This window comes from Spinacia oleracea, chromosome 4, assembly GCF_020520425.1.
Source record: "Spinacia oleracea cultivar Varoflay chromosome 4, BTI_SOV_V1, whole genome shotgun sequence".
NCBI classification, from domain to species: Eukaryota; Viridiplantae; Streptophyta; class Magnoliopsida; order Caryophyllales; family Amaranthaceae; genus Spinacia; species Spinacia oleracea.
In genome coordinates this window covers 108,228,458-108,256,400 of record NC_079490.1, presented here as the reverse complement: position 1 = coordinate 108,256,400, position 27,943 = coordinate 108,228,458, and positions in this window count along the sequence as shown.

Sequence of the window (27,943 nt, the reverse complement as noted above, 5' to 3'; positions counted from 1 at the left end):
TACCCCAAATAAGTGGTATGAGTTTGTTTTTGGTTCGATTTGCCTGAGTTGAGTTCTATCATTGCGCTTCACTTTAGGTATGAGCACCAAATTACCAAATTTGTTTCACACCTTACCCCTAGCCTACGTTACACCCTAAAAAGTCCTCTTGACCCTTTTGAGTTGAGTCATTGTCGGTGGAGGGAGGATTTGGTCAAGTTTATGGAATGGGATTGTCATGCTAAGATGTCGGGTAGCCTATCTTGTTTTCTCCGGCGCCTTCATGGTGTCTCGAGACGCTATTCTCAAGGGTGGAAAGGATCTAGAGATTTGACGTGGTATGCTCGGTTGAAGGGGAATTGATTAGTGCTTGCCCTTAGTTCGCTTTGCTTGACGCTTGAATCTTTCACTCGATTTAGGACATTAGTTAGCGTATACTCATTTATTTGGTTAGTAATATTAGTGTTCTTTTATACTCGTTCCATAATAAAGGCCCCTATCTTGGATTTTGTAGTTTAATTTTACTTTCTTTTCTTTTATTTTCTCTTTCTTTTCTTTTTCTTTTCTTTCTTTCTTTTCTTGGTTTATTTCTCTTTAGGTCTTGCCTTGATTAGATTTGCTAAATTTTGTTTTTGTACATTTTTGGAATTTGAGTAGTTGCTGATTCTTCCCTAATTGAGTTTAGTTTGCTAGAGACTAGCAAACGCTTAGCTTGGGGGAGTTTGATGAGCGACATTTATGTCCCTCCTAGGATAGGATTTCATGTTAGTTTGTTATGCTTTTTTATAGTTTTTATAGCTTTTTGTGTGATTTTTATAAGTTTCTTTCCATCTTGTGCTTTATAGGTGATTATGATGAAAAGTGATGGAAAACAAGTAGAATTGAGCCAAAACAGGGCTTGTGCGATCGAGTTGTTACTTGTGCGCCCGAACAGAGGAGGGCTGATGGCATCAAGGAATCTGCAGTTTTGTGCGACCGAACGTTCCTTCTTGTTCGGTCGCACAAAATGGACTTTTGGAGACAGAATGCCCCAAAATTGGTAAACGACCGCACAGGTCTTTCTGTTCGACCGCGCAAAAGTTGAGCGCCCACACAGGTCTTTCTGTTCGACCGAATCAACCTGCAAACGAGACCAAACAGGATTTCTCGTTCGGTCGCACATGACGAAGGAATTGTTCTTCGCTGCCTTCGCTCGCACAGGATTAAATTTGGTCGAACAGGTTCTCTTTTGTTCGGTCGCACAGAGGGTATGTGCGACCGAATGGCTGCGCGGGCTGCATATTTTCGAATTTCGGCTTCTATTTTGTGAAAATTATAAATAGATTTTTCATTTGTTTTATTTTGTGTCGAATTTTAGTTTAACATTTTAGAATCCCAAAATAGATTTTCAGCATTTCTAGAGAGAGAAACTCTCCTCCATTGAAGCATCAAGTTGTAATTTCTTGAACTCTTCTTCTAATTTCTTGCAATTCAATTCAATTTCTTACTTCTTGCTCTTGTTATGATTGTTGATTGTTCTTCAATTCCCTTATTTCTTGAATTCTTCTTTTCCTTGACTTTAGTTACTTTGATTCTAAATTTTCTAGTTGATTGTTCAATTGGTTGTTCTACTCTTTGATTCTCTCTTTCTCATCTTTCAATTTCATGCTTGCTAGCCTAGAATTAATGGATTTCTTAATTTCTAGAATGATTAGTGAGTATAATTAGGTTAGGGAAAGGGGAGAATCTAGGGGCTTAATTAGGGGAAATTGATGATTGATTGTTGATTGATTAACGTGATTAAATATGATTTGGTGATAGGATATCCATGCCTAATTGAGTGGTAGATGCAAATGCTATTCGATTAGATTCAATTGGAAGCATAGGATAGGTTTGGCAAGAGACTGTGAGCCTATCTTGTGTAAGCAAATAGTTGTGGCTATTATATGCAAGTTTGTTTAGTCTAGGACTAGGCGAAAGCTCTTCCGTAGATTGTGAAGGAAATAGTGCCCTTGGTCCAAGTATGCATTAAATGTTAAGTCTAATAAATGCGGTTCAGTATTAATTAACAAGTTAATAATTCAGTGAGATCAAGTGAGCTGAATGCCTAGCTAGAGGCCGCTTCAGTTCAAGTGGTATTAATGATATTAATCCACAGCTTACTCTTGACTGAACCCGCAGGGTCACACAAATAGTACGTAAACGGATCAAGTATTTAAAGGAATTAAATACTCTATCTATGGATATTCGGAATCGACGGATCTTGGTTTCAGTGGGAGCTGAGATCGTCACAACAAGTGAATACTCCGGAAACGATGATATTGCCGGAAACGGAAATATGGATCGTATCGGAAATATAAATATAATCCAAGTCGTAGATATTGCCGGAAACGGAAACATGGTACGTATCGGAAAATATTATCGGAAATGGAAATATTGCCGGAATCGGAAATATTGCCGGAAACAGAAATATTGTCAGAATCGGAAATATTATCGGAATCGGAAAATAATTCCGGATACGGAAATATTAAATATTTGTTCGAAACGGAAATTAATTCCGGAATCGGAAATATTAAATATTGTTCGTATCGGAAATGAATTCTGGAACCAAGAATTTAATCGGAAGCGTATCGTACGAATAAGCAACGGACGAGGCCTGCCGGACGAAGGCCCAGCACGAAGCCAGGCCATCGCCCAGCAAGCAAGACGCACGCCAACACGCACAGCCCATGGCAGCGCCAGGCCCACCGCAAGGCAAGCCCAGCGCGCCAAGGCGTGGCTGCGTAGCGTGGGCCAAGCGCACGCGCATGGGCGGCCCTCGTGGCTGCCGTGCGTGTGTGTCTTTGTGTCCATGCACAATTCCTAAATCTATTAGGATTTGGTGTATGATTAAATTCCTATTCCTAAATGGAATATTTAATTAATTAGAGTCCTTGTAGGATTCTAAGTTTAATTAAATCATATCCTACTAGGATTCCAATTCCCTTTCCAAACCTCTATAAATAAAGGCCTAGGGTCATAATTTATGGACATGGAATTGAAGTATTCAAAGGGTAAGTTTTGAAAGAAAAATAAGCCAAACACTTGCAAACACTTAACCGAATTTCCTAGTAACCTTAAGGGCGATTCTAGTTGGTCTAACTTGAGGCGGATCCGGACGTACAGTGGACTATCTAAGGAGGGACGACATTTGGAGACCTAAAGGCTTGTTCTTGTTCGGTTCGGGCGCAGCTAGGGAGGGCACGCTACAAAGTGTATGCTCCTAAATTATGCTAAATGATTATGTGTAAATAATATGTTTCCTGGCATTAAGGTTTTTCCGCATGATTTATGTTTTGTCATATATATCATAACCTAACAGTGGTATCACGAGCCTCTTATTATTTTCATAATCTAAATTGCATAAACATGGTTAAATATTACAAATTTGCAAGAATTAAAAGGGGTGACTAATTTTCGTAATTGTTAATTAATTGCAAATTGCGTTTATTTAATTATATGTACGCAGTTTTTCGGCAGTTTCTTCGTTACTCATCCAAATCGAGTGATTTTTGTGTCAATTCCGCATGTAAAAGGAATTCTAAAATTTTGACAAAAGTAGACTTTTTCGCCGAAACCCAGAATTCCCAAATTCGAATCCTAACTATGACTTTTCGAAGGTTTTAGTTTTTCGAATGCAAAAGTTTGTAAATTTAAGATGTTAAATTAAATATTTGCGATTCTTGTTGATAAATCTTGAATTTTTGATTGACCTACTGTATATGTTTAACAAGTTTGAATGCCTAGCCTTGTGAATTATGCAATCTAATTTGTAATTATGATTAATTTGTTGAAAATTGGAATAATTTAGAATTAATTTGATTTTCATAATTAATTAATAATTTAATTAGATACCTATGATTAAAAACCACCATAAAAGTTGTAAATTTGTGTCAAATTTTAAATTTTTATGACCTAGACTTGAATCCATGTTAATCGGAAATCAATTAATTAATAAATTTTCGATTTTTCGCCCTAAAATTATGAAATTAATATGATTTATTAATTTGTCATTAATTTTGAAAATAAATTTTTTAATTTTTATGCGATTCGCTAATATAACATGCACGCACAAAGCAATGGACGCTACGTGTAACCCTTAAGGGGTGTTGTATAGTGCGGGCATGCGACGACGAGCAAGGGAGCTCGTCGCCCATGCGGTACGAATGCAGCGAGCAAGGCTATGGTGCACGAGCACAAGGCAGCAGCCCTGCCTTGTGTCGTGTGTTATGTGCGATGGGCGAGTGGGCAAGGGCGGGAGCAAGGCAGCGACAGTCGCGTGTCGGCAGCAGGCGAGCTGCGCCACGACGCAACTGCCTCGCGCAACGTGCGAAGCCTCCCGCGTAGCGAGCGCAAGCTCGAGTGCGACGAGCGCTACGCCCAGCGACGAATGCTCGTGCGTAACGAGCGTTTGGTCGCAAGCTACGAGCACTGCCTCGAGCAGCGAGCGCGAGCTCGCGTGCGTCGAGGGCAGGTGCGCGCAGCGAGCCAGAGGCCAACAAACCTCGAGGCGCCTTGCGATGGTGTGCAGCGATGGATGCGACGCAGCACATAGGCTGCGCGCACATGGCCAGCGATGGCTGCGTGCGTGTGGCCTATGGCTGTTTGTTGCGTGGTGATGTTGCGTACCTTGTGTTACGATTAGATCGTTTTAAAAATTTTATTTGAAATTTTCAGTTTATGTAATTTTAATTAATTTTAAAATTAATAATTTAAATTGTTTTCTTGGATTTTAATTTTGAATATTATAATTATAATAAATTTCATTTATTCTAATTATTTTACTAAAATTAAAATCATGAATTAATTTAAATACGACTGAAAATAAATTAAATATGTGGATTCAATTATAAATTTATATGAGCTTTAAATTTTAATTAAATTTGTATGTTTCCGGTTAGACTAGAAATACATTTTTATGTTTAAAATTAGTAAAGCATATGAATTTATTGGTTTAAGTGGGAGCCCTTTTAGTCATAAACTCTTGATTAGGTCTACAAGGACCGAATAACTTGTAGATTATTGGTGCCCTTGATTAATTACTGCAAATATTTATGTGATGCATAACGTGTTTTACTAACCAGCTATGTGGGCCATTCATGATAATGAATGGGTGAATGGTATATATCGTATATGTACTGTTTTGCAGGTTATGAAGTGACTAGTATGGCCCAAATACGATAGAAAATATGGTCTGCGTACCATTAATTTGAATGTAATAGGTCAAAAGTACCAAAAAAATTTTTCAATTTAAATATGGTATGCGTACCATCAAATAGTTGTAATTAGTTTTAATTATAGCTTATCCTATTTGGAGAAAATGGCGCCTCCCACGGTGAAATTCAAGACGAAGTTTCCATTTTCGAGACGGACTTTGAAGTTGGAGCTTCAAGATGAAGTCGGGCCATACTAGATCACATTTATCTTATGCATGCTTTAAGTTATTTATTGCTTTAAATATGTCTTAAATATGCATGAGATCAAAGCTTGATTATGTTGCATGATTAAGGATTTTAGTTCACTTAAAATCTAACCAACATAGTAAGAGCCTTAAGTTCCAAACGTAAAAATTGAGTTAAAAGGTGCCATGCCAAAATAACACTTACTTGGATATCCTTTACATCGATCTTAGTAATAGTTTTCCGCCATAGCGAGGTGTTACTTGTCGATACTAAATGGGTAAGGTACACAAATAATTGTGAGTACATGTTAGTTTTGGTGAAACTCAACGATATAAGTAAGGAGTCATTTTATGTCGTGGCAAAATCGATAGGTTTACCTAATAAGTTCTTAGACGTATCTATCCACCAAGAATAGTTTCTAGACTATTAGCAAAAGGCTTTTGCTTACCTAAAAGATTTTAGAATTAAGTCTAAATACATAATGTGCTTAATTCTTCAATGGATTTTAGGATCTTGGAATCATTTTATTCACACCTGCCGGAACACATAATTTGAATAAAATGCTTAATGAACATTGAATTATGCATGTATGCTAGAATTTAAGTTTATTAAGAGAAACTGTGAATGGTTATTTATTTGTTTATTCTTTTCAATTGTAGTTTTAATTATGGCAAACAACAATTCATTCAACATTCGATCAATTCTCGAAAAGGAGAAGTTGAGCGGGAAAAACTTCCTTGACTGGCAAAGGAACTTGCAAATAGTCCTGATGCAGGAAGAAAAGGAGTATGTCCCGGAAGAGGCGATGCCCGAAGCCGCAGGCGAAGGGGTCACTCAGGCAGCCCTCAATCGTTGGATTGATGCCAACAAGGATGTGAAATGTCTAATGCTCGCCACCATGAGTGCAGATCTGCATAAAACGTTCATCAACTCAGATGCTTTCACAATCATCAGTGAGTTGTAGAACATGTTCCAAGATCTGGCTCGAGTCGAAAGATTCGAGATTCAAAGGCAAATTCTTGAGACCAGGCTTAAGAAAGGCGAGCCCATAAGTCCACATGTTCTCAAAATGATTGGACTCATTGAGAATATGAGTCGGCTGGATCAGCAATTCTCTCAGGAGATGGCTGTAGAAACCATCCTCCATTCTCTTCATAACGGGTATGATCAGTTCAAACTGAACTACTGTATGAATAGTCGCTCAAAAGTGCCCTTGGTCCAAGTATGCATTCAATGTTAAGTCTAATAAATGCGGTTCAGTATTAATTAACAAGTTAATAATTCAGTGAGATCAAGTGAGTTGAATGCCTAGCTAGAGGCCGCTTCAGTTCAAGTGGTATTAATGATATTAATCCACAGCTTACTCTTGACTGAACCCGTAGGGTCACACAAATAGTAAGTAAACGGATCAAGTATTTAATGGCATTAAATACTCTATCTATGGATATTCGGAATCGACGGATCTTGGTTTCAGTGGGAGCTGAGATCGTCACAAGCATGTGAATACTCCGGAAACGATGATATTGGCGGAAACGGAAATATGGATCGTATCGGAAATATAAATATTATCCAAGTCGTAGATGTTGCCGGAAACGGAAACATGGTACGTATCGCAAAATATTATCGGAAATGGAAATATTGCCGGAATCGGAAATATTGCCGGAAACGGAAATATTGTCAGAATCGGAAATATTATCGGAATCGGAAAATAATTCCGGAAACGGAAATATTAAATATTTGTTCGAAACGGAAATTAATTCCGGAATCGGAAATATTAAATATTGTTCGTATCGGAAATGAATTCCGGAACCGGGAATTTAATCGGAAGCGTATCGTACGAATAAGCATCGGACGAGGCCTGCCGGACGAAGGCCCAGCACGAAGCCGGGCCATCGCCCAGCAAGCAAGACGCACGCCAACACGCACAGCCCATGGCAGCGCCAGGCCCACCGCAAGGCAAGCCCAGCGCGCCAAGGCGTGGCTGCGTAGCGTGGGCCAAGCGCACGCGCATGGGCGCCCCTTGTGGCTGCCGTGCGTGTGTGTGTTTGTGTCCATGCACAATTCCTAAATCTATTAGGATTTGGTGTATGATTAAATTGCTATTCCTAAAAGGATTATTTAATTAATTAGAGTCCTTGTAGGATTCTAAGTTTAGTTAAATCATATCCTACTAGGATTCCAATTCCCTTTCCAAACCTCTATAAATAAAGGCCTAGGGTCATATTTTATGGACATGGAATTGAATTATTCAAAGGGTAAGTTTTGAAAGAAAAATAAGCCAAACACTTGCAAACACTTAACCGAATTTCCTAGTAACCTTAAGGGCGATTCTAGTTGGTCTAACTTGAGGCGGATCCGGACGTACTGTGGACTATCTACGGAGGGACGACATTTGGAGTCCTAAAGGCTTGTTCTTGTTCGGTTCGGGCGCAGCTAGGGAGGGCACGCTACAAAGTGTATGCTCCTAAATTATGCTAAGTGATTATGTGTAAATAATATGTTTCTTGGCATTAACGTTTTTCCGCATGATTTATGTTTTGTCATATGTATCATAACCTAACAGATTGGACGCTTAGCGTACCCCATCTGAGAGGTGGCGGGTTCGTCATTTGATGCTATTTTCCTATTTGCCAAGTCGTTGCATGATCATCATTGCTAGATAGTTTAGTTCATTTCCCCCGATTTCCCTAGCCTATCCCCGACTCCCTAACGTTTCCGTATCTTGATTCAATTTTGCTTAATTGTTAGTTTTAGTTTCTTGGTGATAATTCAAACTAATTCTTGTTCGAACTAGCTTAATATCTCAACTCGATAACCACCGTTTCTATGGGACGATCCCTATACTTGCCGCTATAGTCCATATAGCCGGTTAGTTTAGTGGTTTTATAAATTTTGTTTGGTGAGGTGAATTTCTATTCAACGACGGAAAAACACCCTATCAGTGGTCACAATACATAGTAGAAATTCTATTTGTGCAAGTTCTAAATTCAAACCCACATAGTGTCATAACTAGGGTATTTTCGAAAATGTTGTGCCATGCATTTGAATATATTTCTAAGGTTCGCGGAATAAGCATCTCGTTCCCTTGCCCGGATCTCACCCATCAGTTTCTAAGATTCAATGCCTTGTCCTAATAGAGTCATTTTTGGTCTTTCCAAACGGGACCCTTAAAAATGTTTGGTGGTGACTCCTTCGAAACCCAAAATTACAAAAAGCCTTCCGTAGGGGAAATACCCAAAAAAAAGCGGAAGAAAAACCCCCCTACAGGTTTACTCCCATTGGTTGCAAAAATGTTTTCAAAACATACAAATATGATATTGTATACACATACAAAAGAAAACCTAGATTGGTGGTTAAAGATTATAAACAACTTCACGGCGTTGATAATGTTGAAATATTTTTCACCAAGTTGGAATGCTTGAACTATTTTGGATAAATCTATAAATCATTGCATATGGCAATATGGAAATTGGAAAACAAAACACCTTCCTCAATTGGACTTGTAGAAAGGAATTGTGTACATCACACAATGTAAAAGCTTTGGATGATAGATAAAAGAGCAAGCTTATGAAATCTATTCGTAGATTAAAACACGCGAGTGGGAATTGGACCATATTTTTCAACAAGGTTATTGAGCAATCATACCTTTATGAAAATATGGATCATCTTGTAGATGAAGAGTTTAGTGGGAGCTAAGTCATGTTTATTGGTTCTATATATGAGATACATATCTCTCTATTTAAAATGATATTCAAATTCTAAATGGTTATATTTGAAAATATTTGTCAAAATTAGAACCATGGAGAAACTTAGAACTTATTGGGTTATAGATCTATTGGTAACATCTAAAGGGTTGTTTGGATTCTGTAAAAGTAGTTACTAAATCAAACACAATTGAGAGACTCAAAATAGACTTCTAACCCATATGAGTAAATCTAAGTAATGAATGTTATAACTAAGTATAAAGCTAGGCTGTTATTACTAAAGTTAAAACACGAAGGCCCGTGAAGAGGAACCTTCACCTTATGTCACATGGCAATGCTAAAGGTTTTAGCAAGATTCGGTATCTCTTGAAACAGAATAAGCTAAAAGTTACATGATAGATTTCAAAATGCGAATGGTTTTTGCATTACAATCAATCATGTATAGTGTGATATATGGATCGCCAAGAAACTCGTAAATGTTGGATTATGACGAGTTTATACCAATCTCTATCGACCTAGATCAAAGATCATTAGAACAATATCAAGAACATCCAATACATGATTGACAAGAGGAAGTGAAGATGAACTAAAGTTTTGATGCTACATGCATTTGCCTAAGCAAAAGTTGAATCTTGTTGTTAGGCAAACCACAAACATACACGGGCAATTAGGCGTCGTGATTAAAAGGTGGTAACATAGGTTCTAAGCCATATGTGATGCATGGAAAACTGAATCAATGATTAGTTTCCAAGTTATCAGTTGAAAGGTGTATCTCCCACATCTCTGTAAACTGGTTGGAGTATTCCAAAAGGAATAGCATCATTTGCTATTCTACATAATTGAAATGAATTCATTATTTCATAAGAGGCCACTAAAGGGAATTGTTTCTAGTGGGAGTTCTTCAATGAACTCAGGTTGATCACAAGTCTGCTATCTGGATGATTTTCTATTTTAAATATGATTATCATTCTAAACAGCAATGAAACACTAGATCATTCTATAAACATATTCAAAGATCTTTTCATCTTTCATTGATAGGCTTTCGATAGAAAGGATGCTAAGAATAGGAAAGTATGATAAACTAAACGTCTGCATCGAATGAGATACAACACTCATATACTGAAATGGATTCAAGTTTGAGTTCCATGAATGTTTTAAGTATTAGGTGAAAGGCCTATATTTGTAAAACATTAAATGCTTGATTTTGGGTTAGAGGTCCACAAATTGGTAAGCATTTGGTTTAAACATTTATCATTTATGAACTTGTATTTCATATTGATTTAATCTTGGTTTAGTATTAAATGAGAAAGTCCAAGTGATTCAAACCTTTCAAATGGGATGTCAAGATGGATTCCTTGACAAAGAAACACCCATAAGTGAACTTTAATATTGAAGTCACAAAAGGATCCCTAATCCAAGTCTTGAAAGGTTGGACGACCAATGACTAATAAAGATTAGATTACAAGTTGATTTATAGTCTGTTTCTTGAACTAGACGGACTGGATGTAAGAAATCATTTGCATAGATACTTATTAGATCTTGTATCGGGTTGACCATGAGAACACTTTAAGAGATTAAAGTCATGTCATAAGTAGTTCTCATTAATGGTGATTGGAACCTATTCCTTAGAACCTGAGTAGTTATGGCTGCTTGTTTGAGAATTACTTCGCTTTGATGCTCGCTAAACGTCGCACCGTAAAAGGAGACTATAAAAGCAGTTATTGGGCGTACTATGAATCAAAGAAAGTTGTTCATAAGTTACAAGAAGGGATTGTCCTCCTATCTTTGATAGGATATGGTGTTGTTGTTATACAAGGCCTCTCGAAGAGTTAGATACTGTGGAAATGCATGGCCGTGCTCAGAATGGTTAAGGCTTAACCTTCTGTAAAACTTTAACAGTTGAACTCAGTAATTCGAGAAACACTTCTGGACCTAATAAGGATGGCTTGGATCTTACCTTATGTTCAGTAAGTAACACCAAGAGACCAAGGAATCGGAATGCACACTTGTCTGAATGACAAGGGGAGACTGAAGGAAATATGTCCTTCACCCAAGGTGCATTAGTCTAATACCAAAGTTCAAATTAATTACGAACAATTAATTCAGTGAGATCAAGTGATCGGAACAGCTAGCTGGGGCAATGCTTTCGATCAGTGAGTTATAATCTATATTAGGCTCACAGCTTACTCTTGACTGAAGCTATAAGGTCACACCATTGGCATGTAACATATCATCGGATTAAATGAATCGGAAATTCATTTAATAGATTTTCGAGAATTAGTTCGGGAAAACATAAATATACGATATGACGTTGGATCGGAATTGTATATCGTATCGTGAATATTCGTAAGCTAGGCGAAACGAATAATCGTATCGTACGACGGTGATTCGTCAAGTACTATACAATAACCAATAGCCGTAAGGCATTGGTCGCGGATTTGATCAAGGCAAGGTTGTTGACCCATCGAGCCAAGCGCGCAAGGCCCAACGAGCGCAGCAGCTTGCCACCGCGAGAGCAAGGCCTGTAGGCCTGCTACTGGGCGCGCGCGGGACAGAAGCAGTGGCAGCAAGGCCCAAGGCCCATGGTTGTATTGCTGCGCGTGCTGCGCGTGGGCTTTGTGCGAGAGTTGGCCGGTTGGGGCCTTGTGCCTTGGTCGGTCATGTTATAACCCTAAGGGTTATAACACCTCACCCATTATTATGTTTTTCCACAATTCTAATTACGTATTTCAGTTTAACCTAAATCAAAAGAGAAACCCTAATTTCTTTTGACCTCCGTTCAAACTGTTCTTCCCTAAAAGTTAAAATATCTTGAGTGACGTCTAAGCTACGAATCTCAAGACGGATCTGAACGCGTCGGTGAACCAAGTAGAGGAACGACATTTGGAGTTCTTGTTCGTGTTCGTGATTCGTTGAACTAGGGAAAACACGCTACAAACGTAAGTCTGCTTGATCTGTACTTTATACATGGTTCCTGGCTTTAGGGATTATTCCGCAACGTTAATATGGTTTAACTGTATTCCCCTACACAATTAACACATGGATTCGGTAGTGTATTAACCTAAACAAGATTAAAATTGGAATATTAAGAAATTTTAATAATTTGATCATGTTTTGCGTAAACGAGTAATTTGGGATCCAATTTGTTCTCAATCTCTTGTTGAAACTCATAAGCACAGTAAAAATGTTGACTGAAAATCCCCAAATTCTTGCATTGTTCTACTTTAGATTTGCTTATTTGATATCTTCTTTTGCTCATTTGTTTTAAATGTTCAGTAATCGAAGATTTTAGAATATTTGCTCATTTAGACACAATAAGCAAACGTTTTGAATATTAACAAACCCGAATTTTAAAATTTTAAAAATGAGCAAAAATATTTGCTCATTTGTGTGAACTATATAAACTAAGCAAAAATATTTTTGCTCTTTGTGTCTAAATGAGCAAATATTAAAACCCAAACTTTAAACTTTTGCTCATTGTGTCTAAATGTGCAAATATTAAAGTTCGCCCATTTTAAAATTTTGTTCATTGTGTCTAAATGAGAAAATACTAAAGTTCTGATTTTAAACATTTTCTCATTGTTTTTAAATGAGCAAATATTAAATAAAATTCGATTTTAAACTTTTGCTCATTGTGTCTAAATGAGAAAATATTATAGTTTCAATTTTAAATTATTGTCCTGTATTCATGTCTCTGCTTAATCCTTGTTTTCCCCTTTTCCTTGGGGGTAATATCTGTTGTCTTGTATGCAGCATTGCAGGAAGTCTTGGTGAATCGGTTCTTAATAGCACAACTTCTCTTAAGCCGCTGTCTGTGTTCAATGGACATTCTGCCGCTCTTACTCCCGCACTTCCTGAAGTTATAGGCACCCCTAGTGAGTGTCTGCTGTTGAAAAATTTATTTGATCCAGCCACTGAGGTATGCCCTTGTGAGTTTCTTTTATGTCAATATATCGTATTGTTTCCTTCAAAACTTTAGGAAATCTTCTTCCTTTTACTCGTGTATGTTAATATTATTATTATTGCATTGCAGCCTGAACCAGAGTTTGACTTGGAGATTAAAGAAGATGTTGAAAAGGAATGTTCAAAGTTTGGTCAAGTGAGACATATCCATGTTGACAAGTATGTGATCCCCCTATTTGTGATCACTTACCAGTAAATGTCATTTTTCTTATAGTGTAAATTTAGTTGAAATTGCATCATGCTTGATTAGTCAAAATCTCCTTGCTGTTATCAATTACTGAGTTGGGCATCAGACGGGTAACACCTTCTTATTTTACATTTTGATCTCTCAGAACCTGCCATTACATTGTGGTGTTCTCGATCTGTTTGTTTCTTTGTTTACGAGTTTGGGAATAATAACTGATCTTCATAACGGTGTTGCTCTTGTCCATTCCTACTTATAATATAAAAAGTCCATAGTGGTACGTTTGGTGAAGCTGGGAGTTTCTTATGAGTCATTTTGAAGATGATTAGTATGATGGGAAGGAGGATTAAGCCATAAAACAACCGAGGATTGGTGTTTTATCCTTATAAGTTCATTTTGTGGTGTGCTTTTTTAGGATTATCTGATGGATAGTACCTTGGTTTATTTGCAGCAATCTCAAAAATATGAAGCTATGTTTGTAGATGTTTATACTTGAAGAATCACCTGGATTGCAGCAACCTCATGGATTCTATCCGAGTGAAAATGAATCTGTACTCCGTATTTTGTAGTGGTTGGATTTTTTAGATAATGCTGGTGTTTGGGCTCCCAATTGATATTCAATTGGGCCACTAAGTCCAAAGCCCAATGGCTCCAAACAGCAGCATCAAACCTACCACAATGGCTATTCAGCCATCCATTAAGGCCCAAGGCCCAATAGCAATAAATGACCTATGGGCATTTATTATGCAAACACTATAAATAGGCTGCCAAGGCTCACACCTCAAGGTACGTCCAATTTATTGCCTTAAGACTACTCTTCTAGAGAACTTCTCTCTAGAATCCGAGCATCGTTCTTACTTAGGCATCGGAGGGGCTTTCCTCGGAAACACCCCCGAGGCTAGTGACTTTACTCTTGTGCAGGTGAATTCGGACTCGACTCATTCAAACAAGCAAGATCTTCAACACACACGAAAGGGCCTTCATTCGAAGCCCATTGTTTCCACCTTTACAACACCGGAACAATTTGGCGCCGTCTGTGGGGAAGAACACTTCAAAGCCTTTGAAAGACATTAACCACCTCTTTCTGCAAAATGGTTAATGATGCTGTCAACAACAATGATGACGATATGATAGTGCGGTCAGATTCAGAATCTGGCGAAGAAGGGCACCCTCAATCAGTGGCGAGGTCACAGCCAAGCAGAGCTACGACCGCCACAAACGCAGGACCTCTGATTCCAACTAGGGAAGAACTCACTGCGGCCATGACCATCATGCAAAACTTCCTCTTCAACGAGAAACAGCAAGGATTCGCAAAAGACCGCAGAGAGGAGAGGAGGACCAGGCGACGGCTGAACGAGCCGCCCAGTGTAGAGGTGTCCAGACCCGAACGAGAGCTCCCTCCCTTGACAGGAACACACCTGACGTCGAGATGGATGGAAAGCACGTGGGACACCCAAAAAAGAGCACAACAACAACTAGATTGGTTTGCAAGACCAACGCCTACTCCAACAGCTCTTCAAAGCGAATCGACTACTCGTAACACTCGGATCCGAAGCTCGGTACTCAGCAGGTTGAGGCCCTCGGTCCATTCAAGGTTAAGACCTTCGATCCATTCGAGACTCGGGGTAGGCGAATCAAGTAGATCCGGCGAACGGCCCGAGGTCAGTAGCCGAGAAAGAAGAAGAGACAGGAGGCATGATCGAACCCCTAGCCCCCATCGTACGCCCGAGCGTTCTAATCACAGAACCTCGGCAAACGAAGGCATCAGGGCTAGACTCGGGAAAAGAATCATGACTCCCACGTCATCCCCTTTCTCGGACGAGCTGATCATGGAAGAAATCCCTAAGGTGAGGCTGCCAGCACACCTAACATATAGCGGAACCACAGATCCGAGGGATCACATCATCTCCTACGAGCAACAAATGTTCTTGAGCCCCTACTCCGAAGCATGTTGGTGTAAATATTTCCCAACCACGCTAACCGGAGTGGCGGGAGAGTGGTTTAGATCGCTGCCGAAGGGATCGATCAAAAACTGGAAGAAGTTGAAAAAGAGATTCTGCACGCAGTTCGTGAGCAACAATCGCCCCGAACGAACCACCGCAGAACTAACCTCAATCCAACAAGAAAGAGACGAAAGTCTAAGAGAATTCATGGCCAGATTCATGAAAGAATCAACGAACATACCAAACTTGCAGCCAGACGTGGCCATTTTCGCTTTGAAGCACGCGCTCCAGGAAGGGAAATTCCGTGACAAACTTTCAATGAAAAACCCCTCCAAAATAGCCGACGTGCTCCAAATGGCTGATGCATTCATCAGAACCGAAGAGTTCAACAAAGCTGCTGCAAGGTTGAAAGGATCGTCGGATCCGAGAGATACAACAAATGTCCAGAGCAAGCCCGAGAGCAGCTCAAGGAAAGGGAAGGAGAAAGTAGGAGTTAGGGATATGAGCCCGAAGAAAGACGGGAGAAGGGGTGAACTTCAACCCAAATACGCTAACTACACTCCACTAGCCCTGCCCCGAAAGGAAATCTTTAGCCTCAACAGAAATGATGAGAAGTGGAAGCTACCAGGGAAGCTCAAGTCCAACCCAGCTCGGAGAAACAAGAACAAATGGTGCGAGTTTCACGATGACTTCGGTCACCACACTGAAGAATGCAACTCGCTGAAAGACAACATCGAGGACCTCGTTCGCCGAGGTTACCTGAAGCAATACTTGTTAGACCGAAGGGAGGAAAAAGAAAAGGCGGCAAGCGGCAAACAACACGAGCAATCCCAGAAAAGGGTTTATGAAGCAACAGGGCACAAGAAGAATGACATCCTAGTGGTGTTCGGGGGACATAAGTCTGGCCAGGCCAGCAAGAAACACCTAAGAGCTCTCTCCCATCGAGTCAACTTCAGCACAGTGGGAGATAACCAACCACACCCCCCAAACATGACCTTCACTGCTGATGATTGCTTCGGGGTCCAATACAAACATGACGATCCCTTGGTCATTTCCATGGACCTCAATAACCACAACGTACACCGAGTGTTGGTTGACGGAGGAAATGCCGTCAACATCATCTTCTGGAATTGCTTCGAGCAACTAATCCTCGAGGAGTCAGAAGAAGCGTTGACGAAAGTCAGCTACCCCCTGATCGGATTCAACGGATCCGCATCTATCCCTCGCGGAAAGATCACCCTACCAGTCACAGTGGGCGAAGGTCAAGCAGCAAAAACCCTTCGAGACGAATTCTTAGTGATGGACTGCGACTCAGTATACAACGTAATCATGGGAAGAACCATGATTCACAAGATGCAAGCAATCCCATCCACGTACCATTAGCTGATGATACACGTCTCGGACGCAGGATTTGCCGAACGAATTAGAGGTGATCAAGAGGTTGCAAGAAGAACCTGCCACACCGCCATCCGAAAGCCTAAATTAGGAGACGGTTCCGAGGCTGAGGGAGAAAAGAAAGATGCTCCAGGAGAGGAGAACGAGGCAAAGAGGAGAAAAGCAGGCACGAGCAGCTTATCTCCCGCGGAGGTTGATGCCCGCCCCGAAACCCTATCTCCCGAGCCAGATCAAGAAATTGAGGATATCTTCCTCGAAGAGGATTCAGACAGGAGCGTCCGAATAGGCAAGGGCCTAAGCTCGGGGCTCCGAATCGATTTGATCCAACTACTCAGGGATGACAAAGACATTTTTGCATGGTCAGCAGCAGATATGCCAGGGATAAATCCGAAGTTGATTTGTCACAAGCTGGACGTCAACGCTGAAGCTCGGCCAATCAAACAGAAGAAGATGAATTACTCCTCGGAGAAAAACAAAGCCATCGCCAAAGAGGTGAAAAAGTTGCAGGAAGTTGGATTCATCGAGCCATGCATGTACCCAAAATGGTTGGCCAACGTGGTGATGGTCAAGAAAGCAAACGGCTCTTGGCGAATGTGCGTGGATTTCACAGATCTGAACCGAGCCTGCCCCAAAGACTGCTATCCCCTGCCGAGGATAGACCAGTTGGTCGACTCTACCAGCGGCCATGCACTGCTCAGCTTCATGGACGCCTTCTCAGGGTACCATCAAGTGTTCATGCACCCCGACGACAGGGCGAAGACAGCATTCATCACGAGTGCTGGAGTGTTCAACTACAAAATGATGCCCTTCGGCTTGAAAAATGCCGGCGCTACCTACCAGAGGCTAGTTGATCACGTCTTCGCCGACCAGAAAGGGAGGAACGTCGAGGTCTATGTGGATGACTCCATCGTAAAAACCATCAAGGAGGAAGACCACGTCAAGGACTTGGCCGAGACCTTCGGAAATCTGAGGAAATACAGCATGAAGCTGAACCCGAAAAAATGTGTCTTCGGGGTGAAGTCAGGAAAGTTCCTCGGATTCATGGTGAGCGAAAGAGGAATCGATGCGAACCCGGACAAAGTCCAAGCAGCATTGGATCTACCCGAGCCGAGGACCAAGAGAGACGTGCGGAGGCTAACCGACAGGTTAGCCGCAGTAACAAGGTTCATATCAAAAGCCTCGGACAAAGGAGCCCCTTTCTTCAAAGCGCTAAAACCAAAGAGCCTCCCCGGGGGAGAAGCAGAGCCAGTCAAGAAAGAGGGCGTCCCGAGGAAAGTGGACCCCGAGCTGATATGGGAGCAAGAGCAAAAAGAGGTTTTTCAACAGCTCAGTTCCCACCTAGCCCAACTGCCGACACTGGCCAGACCAAAGGAAGGGGAAACCCTATATCTATATGTCGCAGTCAGCCCTGGAACCGTCAGTTCCGTACTTCTTCGGGAAGAAGAGAAGAAGCAACAGCCGATCTACTTCACTAGCCGAACACTCACAGGGGCCGAAACTCGGTACCCGCTCATCGAGAAAGTTGCATATGCAGTGGTGGTGGCTGCACGAAAACTGAGGCCATACTTTGACTCCCATCAGATCACAGTACTGACCGACCAACCACTCGAGAAAGTACTCGACAAAATAGAGAGGTCAGGAAGATTGGCTGCCTGGGCCTTCGAGCTATCAGAGTTCGGCATCAAATATCAGCCAAGGACAGCCATCAAGGCACAGGCACTGGCAGACTTCTTGGCCGAGTGCTCATACCAAGAGATGCTGGATGATACGAAAAGCACTTGGGAGGTCTTCACTGACGGATCTTCCACAGTAAACGGCTCAGGAGCAGGAGTTGTATTAATCCCCCCAACAGGGAAAAGCATAGAGTATGCATTGAAGTTCGGATTCAAAGCAACTAACAACGAGGCCGAATATGAGGCCGCGATCGCAGGGATAGAGCTTTGCTTATCCCTGGAGGCCGAACATGTTTGTCTCAAAACTGATACCCAGCTTGTAGCCACCCAGATCCGAGGGGAGTATGAGGCCAAGTGGCACAGCATGACAGCTTACCTAGCAAAAATTAAATCCTTAACGTCAAAGTTAAGATCCTTTGAAGTCATCCTCATTCCCCGGGGACAAAACACGCAAGCTGACGCACTGTCAAAACTCGCAAGCTCAACACTCATCGACCTAAACAGGTCGGTCCACGTGGAGGTTCACCAAGAGAGAAGCATTGATCTGCCACCCCCCACAGTATGCAGTTTACGTACCGAACCTAGCTGGATGGATGCAGTAATTGCATACAAGGAAAAGGGAGAACTTCCCGAAGATAAGCTACAGGCGAGAAAGTTGAAGAGATTCAACAAGTGGTTCATCATCGACGCCAAAGGAGAGCTCATGAGGAAATCATTCTCCGCTCCACTGCTAAAATGCGTGGGTCCAACCGACGCTGACTATATCCTAAGGGAAATCCACCTCGGAATATGCGGAAACCACATCGGAGGCAGGACATTGGCACACAAAGCCTTTCGGGCCGGATACTGGTGGCCCACTATGGTTTCCGAAGCAAAGCAGATGGCAAGGAAATGCGAGAAATGCCAAAAATTCGCACCAGCTATCCACCAACCAGCTCAAACTCTACAATCAACACTATATCCCTTACCATTCGCACAGTGGGGGTTAGACATCATTGGTCCCTTCCCCTCAGCTACGAACCAGAAGAAGTGGCTGATTGTAGGAGTCGACTATTTTAGCAAATGGATCGAAGCCGAAGCTGTCTCCTCCATCACCGAACCTCAGGTCCGCAAGTTCATATGGCAGAACATCATCACAAGGTTCGGCATACCAAGACTAATGGTCTTCGACCACGGGAAACAGTTCGACAACACCCCGCTGCAAAAATGGTGCAAACAATTCGGCATACACCTAGCTTACTCGGCAGTTTGCCACCCACAAAGCAACGGGAAAGCTGAGGCTGCAAACAAACTCATCCTCAACGCACTCAAGAAAAGAGTCGAGGATGACAAAAACAAGTGGTTAGAAGAGCTACCCGGAACGTTATGGTCCCTTCGGACCACCGAGAAAGAAGCTACTGGACAAACACCGTTCCATCTAGTATACGGATCCGAGGCTGTCATCCCTGTGGAAATCGGAACAGAAAGCTTGAGGATCCAGGCATACAAGAAATATGATAGACTCCAAGGAGAAAGCAACGATAAACTTCTGTCTGAAGCTCTCGACCTACTAGATGAAGCTCGAAACGATGCAAGAACACTCAACGCAGCTTACTTGCAGAGGGTCAACAAGCATTACAATCGAAGAGTCAACGCCAGACCCCTAAAGGTCGGCGATCTAGTACTCAGAAACGCCGCCTCGGTTCAGAAAGGACGGATCCATGGCAAACTCTCAGCCACCTGGGAAGGACCATACATCATCCATTCTGAAAAAAGGCCATGCACTTTTATGCTGAAATAGTTAGATGGAACAATCTTGAAGAACCATTGGAATACCGATGTTCTCAAGAAATATTTTGTATGACCTCTCTGTAATCCAAGTAAGTTGTTTAATGAGAAGAGGAAAGCCTTTTGTGGCACCATGCGTTTCATTAAACCTATCTCTATATTTTAAAATTCATTGTCCTTTTATATGCATGCTGCCTCGGATCTGATCAATCCGAGACTAAAAACAGGTTGACTTTGCCCATTCCTTGATAAAATGCAAGAAATGACCAAATCACGCACTTCGGGGAATCGTCCAGAATCCTCGGATTCGCGATACCTCGATAAAACTTGTTCGCAACAAACAGTCGATCAAATCAAGTTATAAAACTTCGGCTCAGATCCACGGATCGCCAAAGTCATAACTGAGAGGCAGACTAGCGATCTCTTGCCCAGGTTTCCGAACCACAAGAGATCGGAAGAACAATTCAGACCTCTTAGCAGATCGACGGATCTGAAGAGTCTGAAAATTAAAGAGTCTCTTAGCAGATCTACGGATTTGAAGAACTCGCAAAATTAAAGAGTCTCTTAGTAGATCTACGGATTTGAAGAACTCGCAAAAGTAAAGAGTCTCTTAGCAGATCTACGGATTTGAAGAACTCACGAAAATCAAAGGATTTCTCAACAAGTCCACAAAGAAAAGAAAAGCACGAGAATTACAGATTCAAAGGCAGACTTAAAACTTCGAAAGTGCAAAAAGTTGAGAAGAAGCAGCCGAGTAACAAACATTCATTTTTTATTCAATATTTGGGGGAAGTACAAATACATCAAACAACTCGGGACACACCCGAGGACCCTCAAAAATTGAAAACAAAATGAAACAGTTAAAATCGGCAGCCATCAACACACAATACCGGCCTACCGAAGTACTAAAAAGCAAAAAGAAACAAGTACAACGCAGCGCCGAGGAAAAAGGGGGAAAGGCAAGCACACATTCGGAGGTCCTCAACTGGAACCGACCGACTCTGAAGAAGACGACTGCCCGAATCCCTAACTCTTGGGAGTCTCAGGAACATCCCCTAGGGGAGCATCCTTCGAAGAACCCCCAGCAGTAGTGTCACCTTCGGAAATCGCCTTCTGGGCCCGAGCCTCTGCAAGAGCAGCTTGGCGTTCAGCTTCAGCTTCGTCTCGATCAGCCTGGCATTCCACCAAGTGATCCTGGGCCCGTATCCAGAGAGGAACTTTCTCATTCCAAGGGAAATGAGGCATGTGCTTCGCAAACATGCGCCGAGCACCCAGGATACCATTCCAATACTACTCTCTACACTGATCAGCAGTATAGAGGTCAGCTCGGTCTTGCTCCAGCTTCCGAATGGTCTCATCCTTCTCTCGGATCTTCAGCTGAAGAACAGGCACCTTGTCAGCTTGATTCTGAATCATCTCCCGATTCTTGACAAACTGTTGGAGCCTCGCCTCCGCATCCTTGCTCTCCTTATCAGCCGCCTCAAATTTAGACGTCATCTCCTTGAGAAGTCTGTCTTTTTCTTCAAGTTCGCTCGCAAACTTGGCGGCCATATCTTTCTTCTCCTTGTCGAAGGAAGCTATTTTTTCAGCATCCTCTTCGACTCGGAAGGTGAGCTTGCCAACTTCGGTCCCGATCTCCTCAGCAATAGCTCTAGCCTCGCGACTGTACTTAAGATACAGTTGCTTGACTTCCACAAGCTCGGAGAAGAGCTGCCCAGCCTTCTGGTCCAAGATAAGAATATCACGAGCATAAGCCTCCTGATATTTCTTCAATTGTCTCTCCTCAACCGAGCTGCACTCGGAAGCGAACGAGGACCAGAAGACAGCCTGGGAACGAAGGAAAGATAAGCAAAAATAGGAAAAGCATAAAATAGAGAGACAAATCAAAAAGAAATCCAACACTTACCTCATTCAGGTAGTACTGGGCCATCATAGCCGGATTCCTCTCTTCAGCTCCAGGAACCCTCCACTGCGGATTGGCCCGAAGTAGGTTCTCCCGAGCAGCTTCGGGACCCACTAAAGAACCCACGTGAGCCAGGGGATTCTCCCCCAAAACCGGAGCCCTAGCATACCGAGCCATCGCCTCCCTTACTTCCTCGGGGATTCGTTTCAGCGGAACATCCGAGGAAGGGTCAGCATGGATCAACCTATCCAGGGCCGAGGTCGAAGTAGAACCCAAAGTTGAGTGGCGCCTCTTCCTCGTCAGACCCTGTTCGGGCTGCTCTTCCTCAGCAGAAGGGACATCCTTCTCAGCCTCGGGAATCTCAACATCAGGGCCCGTAAGTTCCACCATCTCCTTATCTGGACTTCTCTCTCTTTCGAGAGGAACGTCAGCAGATTCCTCTTTCTCCTCGGCCACGATGGGGACATCCGAGCCAAGAACAGCGTCAGTCTCGAGCGCCTCCACCACCTTGGTGATATCCTGGATCTCGATCCCTGAAGTAATAGACGGCTTCAGCGGAGAGGGGATGGTATCTTCCTCAGCCAACGGTTGATCAACGGGCGGCAGTTCCGCAACCACCACATTCTTTAACTTCTGCCCTGGCAAGGGCATGAAGTGAAGAAGGTTCTTAGGAGGAGGCATGTCTTCCAAAACCGTTTCCTACAAAACAAGAATTCAAAGATCAGCTTCAGAAAAGAAAAAGACGGACTACAAGAAAGCTCCTAGGTCAGAGCAAATACCTTTTCCGAGGACTGAGAAACCTTCGCCTTCTTCGGATGCGCAGAAGACCTCAGAAGAGTGTTACCCTTCCTTTTCTTTTGATCCTAAGAAAAGGAGACCAAGGGTCAATAAATTCAGAGGAAGACAGGAAAGGAAATAAAGAAAAAAGGCGAAGTACCCGGTTCCTAGATAAAGAGATATCTATCCGAGCCGGGGATGAAACCAAAGGAACGGCGCGCGGCACAGCGTCAGTCACAGGACCCTAAAAAGATGGTCCAGGACCAAGACGTTAGCCGACGGCCAAACAAAGAAGAAGTAAAGACAAATAAAAACCGAGCCGATAGAAACACTCACTGGATCCGAAGTCGTCCTTAAAAGAGGAAGCACGACCTTCACTGGAACAGCTTCGGGAGAAGAGGCAGAATCCCACGGATCGGCTCGAACTTCGGATATCCGAGCAACACCCGAAGGAGACAACACGTAATCCTCCAGACGAGGATTACGAGGGTTCTCTTTCCCGAACTTGTAATCGAGAGCCGAGTCGTGAATAGTTCGCAGATCCAAAGAAATGCCCAGAATCTCAGGATCAAGACAACTAAAGCCGTACTCTGCAAAAACAAATTACAAAACGAATCAATAAACCGAAGGAAAGAAGAGGAGGACAAACTCACTGAAACACGGTCCCAGCCGAAACACACCTACCCCTGTCAAAAATCCTGCTGAGACCGGCGACAGCAAGAATGTCCTCCCGCAAGATGTAGTTAAGGTTCGGGAGCCAGCTAGACGGCAGTTTATAGTTATCCTCCCGAGCCAGAAACCACTGGAGAAGTGAAGGAAATAATGCCCTTGGTCCAAGTATGCATTCAATGTTAAGTCTAATAAATGCGGTTCAGTATTAATTAACAAGTTAATAATTCAGTGAGATCAAGTGAGCTGAATGCCTAGCTAGAGGCCGCTTCAGTTCAAGTGGAATTAATGATATTAATCCACAGCTTACTCTTGACTGAACCCGTAGGGTCACACAAATAGTACGTAAACGGATCAAGTATTTAATGGCATTAAATACTCCATCTATGGATATTCGGAATCGACGGATCTTGGTTTCAGTGGGACCTGAGATCGTCACAGGCAAGAAATGAATACTCCGGAAACGATGATATTGCCGGAAACGGAAATATAGATCGTATCGGAAATATAAATATTATCCAAGTCGTAGATGTTGCCGGAAACGGAAACATGGTACGTATCGGAAAATATTATCGGAAATAGAAATATTGCCGGAATCGGAAATATTGCTGGAAACGGAAATATTGTCTGAATCGGAAATATTATCGGAATCGGAAAATAATTCCGGAAACGGAAATATTAAATATTTGTTCGAAACGGAAATTAATTCCGGAATCGGAAATGTTAAATATTGTTCGTATCGGAAATGAATTCCGGAATCGGAAAATTAATCGAAAGCGCGTCGTACGAATTAGCATCGGACGAGCTTGCTAGACGAAGGCCCAGCACGAAGCCAGGCCCACGTCCAGCAAGGGAAACGCGCGCCACAACACGCCAGCCCAAGGCTGCGCCAGGCCCACCGCAAGGCAGGCCCAGCGCGCGCCCAAGGCTGCGGCAGTAGTGGGCTGCGTTGCTCGGGCTGTGTGCGCGTGCGCATGGCGCCCCTCGTGGGCTGCTGTGCGTGCGTGTGTGTTTGTGTTCACATACGAAACCTAAAACGTACAGGATTCGTTTAATGATTAAATTCCTAATCCTAAAAGATAAATTAATTAAATAAGAGTTTCACTAGGATTCTAATTTAATTAATTCGTATCCTAGTAGGATTCCAATTCTCTTTCCATACCCCTATAAATATGTGGCCTGGGTTCACAATTTATAACGAGTTTTCAAGTATTCAAAGTGAGTTTTTGAGAGAAAAATTCAGTCACATATCTTGCCTAAAAGTGCCGAAAATTATTAGTACCTTAAGGGCGATTCTAGTTGGTCAATCTTAAGGCGGATCCCGACGTGCTGTGGACTATCTACGGAGGGACGACACTTGGAGTCCTAAAGACTTGTTCTTGTTCGGTTCGGGCGCAGCTAGGGAATGCACGCAACAAAGAGTATGCATCTAAACTATGCTATATGATTATGTGTAAATAAAATGTATTCATGGCTAAATGGTTTTTTCCGCATGATTTATGAATTGTCATATGTTTCATAACCTAACAGTGGTATCACGAGCCTCTTATTATTTTCATAATCTAAATTGCATGAACATGGTTAAATATTACAAATTTGCAAGAATTAAAAGGGGTGATTAATTTTCGTAATTGTTAATTAATTGCAAATTGCGTTTATTTAATTATACGTACGCAGTTTTTCGGCAGTTTCTTCGTTACTCATCCAAATCGAGTGATTTTTGTGTCAATTCCGCATGTAAAAGGCATTCTAAAATTTTGACAAAAAAAAAAAAAATCTGCCGAACCCAGAATTCTCAAATTCGAAGCCTAACTATGACTTTTCGAAGGTTTTAGTTTTTCGAATGCAAAATTTCGTAAATTTAAGATGTTAAATTAAATATTTGCGATTCTTGTTGATAAATCTTGAATTTTGATTGACCTACTGTATATGTTTAACAAGTTTGAATGCCTAGCCTTGTTAATTATGCAATCTAATTTGTAATTATGATTAATTTGTTGAAAATTAGAATAATTTAGAATTAATTTGATTTTCATAATTAATTATAATTTAATTAGATACCTATGATTAAAAACCACCATAAAAATTGTAAATTTATGATAAATTTTAAATTTTTATGACCTAGACTTGAATCCATGTTAATCGGAAATCAATTGAATAATAAATTTTCGATTTTGTGCCCTAAAATTATGAAATTAATATTAATTTATTAATTTGTCATTAATTTTAAATATAAATTTTTTAAATTTTATGCGATTCGTTCATATAACTTGCACGCACAAAGCAATGGACGCTACGTGTTACCCTTAAGGGGTGTTGTATAGTGCGGGCATGTGACGACGAGCAAGGGAGCTCGTCGCCCATGCGGCACGAATGCAATGAGCAAGGGCATAGTGCACGAGCACAAGGCAGCAGCACTGCCTTGTGTCGTGGGCTATGAGCAATGGACGAATGGGCATGGGCGAAGGCAAGGCACGGCAGTTGCGTGTGGGCAGCAAGCGAGCTGCGCCACAACGCGCACTGCCTCGCACAAGCGCGCGCAGCCTCGCGCGCAGCGAGCGCAAGCTCGCGTGCCACGAGTGCTGCGCCCAGCGTCGATGCCTCGCGCAGCGAGCGCTGGCTCGCACAAAGCGAGCGCTGGCTCGCACAAAGCGAGCGCTGGCTCGCATCAAGCGAGCGCTAGCGAGCGAACGCAGCGAGCGATGGCTCGCGTGCATCGAGCGCTGGCGCGCGCGCAGCGAGCACGAGCTCGCGTGGAGTCTTGCGAAGGAAAGCAGCAGCAGCTATGCGACGCAGCGCATGGGCTGCGCGCACATGGCCAGCGATGGCTGTGTGCGTGTGGCCCTTGGGCGTGCGATGCGTAGGGTGTTTGCGTTGCGATTAGATCGTTTTGAATGTTTAAGTTGAAATTTTCAGTTTACGCAATTTTAATTAATTTTAAAATTAATAATTTAAATTATTTTCTTGGATTTTAATTTTGAATATTGTAATTATAATAAATTTTATTTATTCTAATTATTTTACTAAAATTAAAATCATGAATTAATTTAAATACCACTGAAATTAAATTAAACTTTTGGATTCAATTATAAATTTATATGAGCTTTAAATTTTAATTAAATTTGTATGTTTCCGGTTAGACTAGAAATACATTTTTATGTTTAAAATTAGTAAAGCATATGAATTTATTGGTTTGAGTGGGAGCCCTTTTTAGTCATAAACTCTTGATTAGGTCTACAAATCCTTAAGGTTAAAACAACTTGATTAGAATTAATAAGGACTGAATAATTGGTAGATTATTGGTGCCCTTGATTAATTGCTGCAAATGTTTACGTGATGCATAATTTGTTTTACTAACCAGCTATGTGGGCCATTCATGATAATGAATGGGTGAATGGTATATATTGTATATGTACTGTTTTGCAGGTTATGAAGTGACTAGTATGGCCCAAATAGGATAGAAAATATGGTCTGCGTACCATTAATTTGAATGTAATTGGTCTAAAGTACCAAAGTTGTTTTTCAATTCAAATATGGTCTGCTTACCATCAAATAGTTGTAATTAGTTTTAATTATAGTTTATCCTATTTGAAGAAAATGGTGCCTCCCACGGAGATTTTCAAGACGGACTTTGAAGTTGAAGCTTCAAGATGAAGTTGGGCCATACTAGATCACATTTATCTTATGCATGTTTTAAGTTATTTATTGCTTTTAAATATGTCTTAAAATGCATGAGATCAAAAGCTTGATTGTGTTGCATGATTAAGGATTTTAGTTCACTTAAAATCTAACCAACATAGTAAGAGCCTTAAGTTCCAAACTTAAAAATTGAGTTATAAGGTGCCATGCCAAAATATACACTTGCTTGGATATCCTTTACATCAATCTAGTAATAGTTTTCGCTCAGCGAGGTGTTACTTATTGGTCCTAAAGCGGCAAGGTACACAAATAATTGTGAGTACATGTTAGTTTTGGTGAAACTCAACGATATAAGTAAGGAGTCCTTTTATGTCGTGGCAAAATCGATAGGTTTACCTAATAAGTTCTTAGACGTACCTATCAACCAAGAATAGTTTCTAGACTATTAGCAAAAGGTTTTTGCTTACCTAAGATGTTTTAGGATTAAGTCGACAAACTGTGCTTAGTTCTTCAATGATTTTAGGATCTTGGAATCATTTTATTCACACCTGCCGGAACACATAACTTGAATAAAATGCTTAATAAACATTGAATTATGCATGTATGCTAGAATTTAAGTTTATTAAGAGAAACTGTGAATGGTTATTTATTTGTTTATTCTTTTCAATTGTAGTTTTTAATATGCCAAACAACAATTCATTCAACATTCGATCAATTCTCTAAAAGGAGAAGTTGAACGGGAAAAACATCCTTGACTGGCAAAGGAACTTGCAAATAGTTCTTATGCAGGAAGAAAAGGAGTATGTCCTAGAAGAGGCGATGCCCGAAGCCGCAGGCGACGGGGTCACTCAGGCAGCCCTCAATCGTTGGATTGATGCCAACAAGGATGTGAAATGTCTAATGCTCGCCACCATGAGTGCGGATCTG